This window comes from Urocampus carinirostris, chromosome 2, assembly GCF_059441175.1.
Source record: "Urocampus carinirostris isolate Australia breed hairy pipefish chromosome 2, RoL_Ucar_1.0, whole genome shotgun sequence".
NCBI classification, from domain to species: domain Eukaryota; kingdom Metazoa; phylum Chordata; class Actinopteri; order Syngnathiformes; family Syngnathidae; genus Urocampus; species Urocampus carinirostris.
In genome coordinates, this window is record NC_142350.1 from 11,161,594 (window position 1) to 11,168,897 (window position 7,304).

The window sequence follows — 7,304 nt, forward strand, 5'->3', positions numbered from 1 at the left end:
GATCAAATAACCAAAACAAGTAAATCTCCCTATCAATGAGGCAAGTTAGAAAAAAAATCTCTAAAACAGAAAAAATTGCTGAAATATTTTGTTCTGGAAAGGTATTTCAGATTCAGATTCAGATCTACTTTATTGTCATTCTAGTACACGTGTATACAGAACGAAATGTCGATACATCTGACCCGCACAGTTTCCTTGAATGTACAGATATAAGTAAAAGTTGTATTGTATTATGGCTACGTATAGTATTTTACCATAGTGCCGATAGTGCAAGAGGAGTAGCTAACCAGATGTGCAAAATGGGCAGTCAGGTTAACAAGTCAGGTAAACAGTAACATTAACACTGTAACAATAACGCTGTAAGTACAATAGTGCAGAGAGCAAATGTGCAAGGAGTGGCAAGCTATAAAGAACTGCCAGTAGTGCAAAAAGTCAGATTAGCAGCCGTTTAGATTTAGGTTAACTATATGTTAGATTGACCATTTAACAGTCTAATGGCCAGGGGGACTAGACTACTGCGGAACCTGGTGGTCCTGCACCGCACACTGCAGTACCTCCTCCCAGAGGCTAGCAGAGTGAACAGTCCATGATGGGGGTGAGAGGGGTCCCCGATAATGTTCTTATTTTATCTTAAGCTATTTTTCGACTAATATCATGAAATACTATCAAATATAATACCATACTGCCTATCTAAAATATATTAAAACATAAAAAACAAAAAATAAAAATAAATAAAAATAAAGTGAAATTACAAAATCAGTAGGAAAAACATTTACAATTTTCTGTCATTGGAGTAAATTTTTATTTTTTGGAACTTTTTTTGAAGCTTATTTATTATTTTACAAGTGAGTTTTAGAAAAAAATCTTTCTTGCTGGGGTAATAACAATAATATTACATATAAGACCATTGGACAAATTAAAAGGACCAGAATACGCAAAATATAGTAAATACACTAACAAACTAAACGTAAAAATACATTAAAATTAGAAAATTAACAATCAAAACAAGTAATTTTTTTGCAATATAGATATTTTCAAGCATAGGTAAACTTCTTTTTTTAAGTCCACATGAATTTAGTCTTCTTCTCAAATCCACTCCAATGAGCATGGAAAACATCTAAAAATGAAAGTCGCATTTCACGCTGAATCGGACTCCACATGCGGAACTTACGAAAATGAAATACGAAACGGCGGTGCGTGATGAACTGGTAGATAATCATCTTTTCATTAAAAAAACTTTCATCCCCACTGACTTGAATATTCTAGAGGCCAATTACGGGCGCTTTTGTATCTCTTTCTCTCACACTTTGGCTATCCTTAACGAGAGCAGTCACGGTGGCTGGAGGGGTTGAGTGAGAGCATCATTATGGAGTGGGCCGGTTGAGGGAGAGGGGGATGGAGGCTGACCTATCATCCCTCTCAATGGGAGGAGACAGGGGAGTGATGTGAGGCAACACAAGTTGAAGAAAGGAGTGAAGGTGCCATGCATCGAGAGAGGGATGCTGAGGGGGAATGATGAAGGAGGGATGCAGAGCAAGGTATGCTCATGGACGAATGCTGAGGGAGGGATGGTGAAGGAGAGATGCTAAGGAAGGGATGCTGATGGGCAAATGCTGTTGGAGGAAGGCTAAAGGAGGGATGCTTAGCAAGGGATACTGATAAATGGATGTTGAGGAAGGGATGCTGAGGGAAGGATGCTGAAGGGGTGATGCTGTAAGAGAGATGCAGAGGGAAGAATACTGAGGGTGGGATGCTGAAGGAGTGATGCTGAGGAGGGATGCTTAGGTGAAAAATGCTGATAGGGGAATGGTATGGGATTGATGCTAAGGGAAGGATGCTGAGGAAGGGATGCTGAAGGAGGTGTGCTGAGGGAGAGCTGTTGAAGGAGGGATGCTGAGAAAGAGATACTAAGGGAAGAATACTGGTAGAGGGGTGCTGAAGGTAGGATGCTGAATGGAGGCACCTGGGGCCTAAAAAAACCCAGCCTGCCCAAGGCCCGTGAGCATTACAGCCCGCCCCAGCCCCAGCCTGACCAATTAACTTGATGTGGGGAATCGAGCCTGAAGAAAACACTAATTTTTTTTATTTGTCAGGACTCGGGACGAAGAGAGGCTATTTATGACAACAAATTGAAGCCCATATTTTGTAACAAATGCAAGTTAAACAAAACTGTATAAAACTTCACATCTCTTATATCTATGCGTGTTCGGAGGTTACATTAATCGATAATTTCCCATCATTGACTGATTTTTTTGAGTGGTTGACAGGAAAAATAAGGCCGTCAGTCATTTTGACGGGTTGAAAAACCTGCCATAAACCGCAGCAGCAATATGTCCTTAAGAATCTAGCCCGGCACTTTAAGAGAGAAAGAGGCAAAAAATGAAAAAGTCAGCGAGAAAGAAGCTCGGACCGACCTGAACATAATGATTGACATTTTACGCCAGACCCGTCCCAAAATTCGTTTTGGGCTCTGACTAAGTCTTGGGCTTAAGATCTTATTTCTAATGCTGAGGGATGGATGCTGAGGGAGGGAGTTTGAGTAGGGGGTGGGGGTGACAGACGAGTATAGATTTTCCATGCAGATATGTGTGCCACAAATAGGGTGTACGAGTCTCCTCTATGAGAGAGTGTGCATGTGTGTAAGTGCATAGGCCCACAGGCGATTCCTGTGTGAGCTTGCGATAAAGTGGGGAAAAGGGAGAGGACTTACAATGGGGTAGGGGGGAGTTAGTCGCTCGGGTGGGAGGGGGGTTTTAAAAAGGGAGAGCGCTTCCTCTGTGCTTTAAAAAAAAGCCTCTGGATCGCATCCCCCGTTGGACATGCGCAGAAAATCTCAAAAAGAAAGTCTTAGCAGGGTAATTAAGAATGGCCTCTAAACACGGGCGTAAAGGCAGCCACGCTCCAGATGAAAGTAAATGATTAAAATAATTACAGGGCTTCAAGATGACGTGTGCCGGGGGTGGCCGCCGGACATTTGTCAGTAATTAGATAATTAATCTGAATGCAAATGATGAGCCCTAACGAAGCAGTCAAGCTGAACCGGGCGACAACTGCCGTGAGTGAAAACGGAGAGGAAGGGGGGCAGCATCTATATTTGAGAGCGTCGAATACCCACCGTGCTCTCGCAAAAGCAAAGGCGGCGTTATGACTTTTCGTCTTCGTCTTCTTTGCAGAGCTCGGTGGCAACCAGGCACACTTGTTAAAAATATACAAGGAGCAGGAATGTCAGAATGAAAAATGAAGGCTACTAAGAGCTCAAGGCAAATATATTTAAATGTATGAGCAAATTGTGGATTTACTCCCTGGCTGCAGACACTCATTATTTTTCCACGTTTCTCGTGCTCATACCTGGTGTAAACGGGACTTGTGAAGAACGTAGATCTTTTTCTTCCTGCGGGTTTAGTCGACGTCCCGGTTGTAAGACGGGTAAAACAAGTGCTGGAGCTGGTTAGCAGCTTTTTTTCAAATGTCTTTTATCACAGAATATTCTGGGCACAAATGAGTTAGAGGTTAATGGTTGGTAGAATTTAAGAGTGCAAAGTGAAAATGGCTGCAAATTATTTTTATACCCAGAGGGCAATCCCACCAACTAAAACGTAAGGAAAACTAAACTAAGAGAGTGGAATTTTCCACTCGAAAGATGTTTTTGTTCAAACTGGTTTTAACAGAAATTGAAATGACGAGTCCAAGCCTTGTCTGTCAACAAAATAAAACACAACTGAAACAATGGAGAAGCTTTACAACTGCGAGTGAATAAAAGGGTTAATTTATTATTACAAAATAAAAATTAAAAATATTTATTTTGCAGTACTTACTGTGATATTGGAAGTGAGGATGTGACCTGTCATTCCAAAATAGAGATAAAAACATCCACAAAACAAGCAAAAGTATAATACATATATTTTTTACAATTATAGTTCGTTTTTTTTTGTTTTTTTTTGCATTGATAAAGACTGATGCCAGGTACCAATTCACCCCAAAAAGAACCTAATAAAAATATTTACAGATCCAAAAGGCATTCAATATGCAATAGCCACCTCTTTGGTATTCATTAATACTGACATCAAATACAGATTTCACTTACATCTAAAATTTGTTCTACTCCTCCCCAAAATAAGCATTTTGCATTGATCAATACGGATACCAGGGACCATTTAAAGGCCTTGATAGTCAAGTGAATAGTCAACTTCTTTGGTATTATAGATACTGATTCCAGGAGTCCAAAACTTAAGTAAAAAATAATGAAAAAGTATTGTTTCCGTCTTATTTGACTTGAAAACAAAGTAAATAGGTAGGAAAATGAAAGATTATTGGTACCTCAAATAAGAAGAAATAAGAAAAAAAAAATTCAAATGACTCGCCACTGGAAAACTGTTGTATTTTTTTCAAGTGTTTGATTCTAAAGCTGGCAAAACTACCGAAGTGAGAAGCCAGAAAACAGTAATGCATAGTCAACCGAAAATAATGATGTTGACTGGAAAAATGAAAAAAAAAAAAAGATGCTTCTTGCTCACCGACTCGACAGCATCTTGGATAAAAAGCCAAATGTGACAGTGGACACCCCCCCCCCCTGTTCCAACAAATTAAACATCACATCCATTTAGCTGTCGAAAGCCTCGAGAGGCGACGTTTTACCTGCTCACACGTCATTAAAAATAAACTGATGGCTCACTCATTCGCTCTGACATAATCACTGGAGAACAGCGTAAAGGAATGCATCGTATTTGTCTAACAAGTCTCAGCTAAGTAACGGCGTGAGTGATTCGTCCACAAGGGACGTTGGAGCGTTGGTTTTATGATGTTGTGGGAAACTGCAACTTCCGAGTTAACCTTAAAGGGACAGTGTGACTACCAGAAGTCACTATATTGCCGTGCTTCTCAATTATTTGAAAACCTCCCGCTCCCACCCAAGTGAGAGTGCCATTGCCCTCTAGTGCAGTGGAGGTGCAATTACACTTTATTTCAGGACATTTAAAAAAGAAAAAAAAACTTCTAAGGTCAGACGTGCCCACTCAGAGAACCACTGCTGTATTGAGTTGTGCTACCTAAAACAAGTGCTCAAAAGCTCAAGGACACATTCCAACTATGGAGGCTCAATGTGACTCAAACTTTTTTTTTAGCTCAGCCTTTCCTGAAATTTCGACAGTGATGTGCAGTCACGGGAGGCACAAAAGTCTTTGCCTCTCCTATCATTATTGAAATATAAAATTTGATTACATTTTTAAATGTGTTCAGTGTAAAAAATATTTTTCATCTAACTTCACAATTTGGATATTTTCTTTTTCAAAATCTTTTCACATTATATTACAAATATCATTAATAACAATGACTACACAACATAATCCTGTGCTGAGCATCTGCAGCTTTGCTTCCCTTGTTTTGATGGCCAGATACTGTTTGTATCGCAATGAGATGTTTAAATGTTAAAATATATTTTGATCCCATATTTTTGTATTGGTTCCCAAATCTTGAGTGGTCAGATGTGACATAGAATGGTGTCACGAAGCGGAGCGGGAAACAGGAAAAAAGGACCCATTCGCGTATACGTACACACAATTTATTGGGGGAAGGTTGAGGAGGGTGCGCACACTCGATCCGGCAATCGATGGTCGCGGAGTGGATTAGAAATCCAAACAAAAGACAAGTTGTCAAAAAACAAACAAACGGATCACACCAAAAACAAAACAGGATCAAATACGGGCAGATTCATGGAACAAGGCATTTAACAGGTTTTAACAGAAGTCTCACGGAGTTTAACCAGGTTTAACAAACGTTCCAGCAACGCATAGTACAAAGGAGCGCGCTTTAGTACTCCAAGAGCAATCAGTCCAATGCATCTCTGCCGGTGTCAAGGGGCGGGGCCAGCTGGGCGCCATGATAACCGTGCAGGACATGACAGAACCCCCCCTTCAAGGGACAGCTCCTGAGGTTCCAAAAAGAAACAAATACCTCGCCCCCCAGAATGGGTCGACGCTCGCGATGAGGGCAACCGCACTCCCTCTTCCGAAAACGCAGGAACGGGGGGAGGCAGGGGCGGCAGGCAGACGAATCGGAGCGGCGAGCTGATGAGTCGGACTCAGACGGGCCGAGCGTTGCAGGAGTCGAACGGGCGACTCGAAGAGTCGGAATGGCAGGCAGACGAATCGGAATAGTCGGGCTGGCTATCAGCGGAGTCGGACTGGCGATCAGCGGGGTCGGACTGGGGATCGGCAGAGTCGGACTGGCGATCGGCGGAGTCGGAATGGCGATCGGCGGAGTCAGACAGGCGACAGGGGAGTCAGAAAGGCGAGCAGGGGAGTCAGACAGTAAAGCAGGGGAGTCAGACCGGCAAGCAGGGGAGTCAGACAGGCGAGCAGAGGAGTCAGACCAACATACGGGCACGGAAGGTCGGCCGACAGGCGCGGCGTTGAAGCCGAATCTGTCGTTTCAGTCACACGTGAAAAATATTTCTAGAATAGCTTTCTACCACCTCCGTAATATTGCGAAGATTTGTTCGATGCTGTCCCAATCAGATGCAGAGGTTTTAATTAATGCGTTTCTTACTTCTCGGCTTGATTAATGTAATGTATTGCTTTCTGGTCTCCCGATGTCTAGCATTAAAAGTTTGCAGCTGGTTCAGAATGCGGCAGCTAGACTTTTGCACAGAGACCAAAACGTTTGAGCATATTACTCCGGTATTGGCCAACTTGCACTGGCTCCCAGTCGACTTAAGATGTGACTTTAAGGTTCTCTTATTAACATATAAATGTTCGCATGGGCTTGCACCCTCTTATCTCTCTGATATGATTTCCCCCTATGTTCCTGCACGGAGTCTGCGCTCGGAAAATGCCGGTCTACTTGTGACTCCTAAGCCAAGAAGTCTGCAGGCTCGTGAGCGTTCTCCATCCGGGCCCCAGTGTTATGGAATGCCCTACCTCCGGAGATAAGATCTGCAACCTCAACGGAAGTTTTTAGATCGAGGCATAAGACACACTTCTATTCCAAAGCTTATGATTGATGCCCTCATATTCTGTATTGTCCTGTCTTTTTCCAACTGCCTGCCTGGTGGTGATACAAAGGAAAAGGACGATTTGAGATGAGTCAGCGGACCAGCGTCTGACCTGAAGCACACATGTCAACCCCTGCTTTTACCAGCTGGCAGAGATGGTAAGCTGCGTCGTGGCAGTCATTGACTTTCTGGACTAGTTTACTGACTGGGGGCGTCGTTGCTGTCATGCTCTTTCCGGACATTTTCCGGACATTTACCTAGTGTGTACTAATCTGTGTACAGTAATGCTAATTGTGATTCACCCTGGTCAATCCTA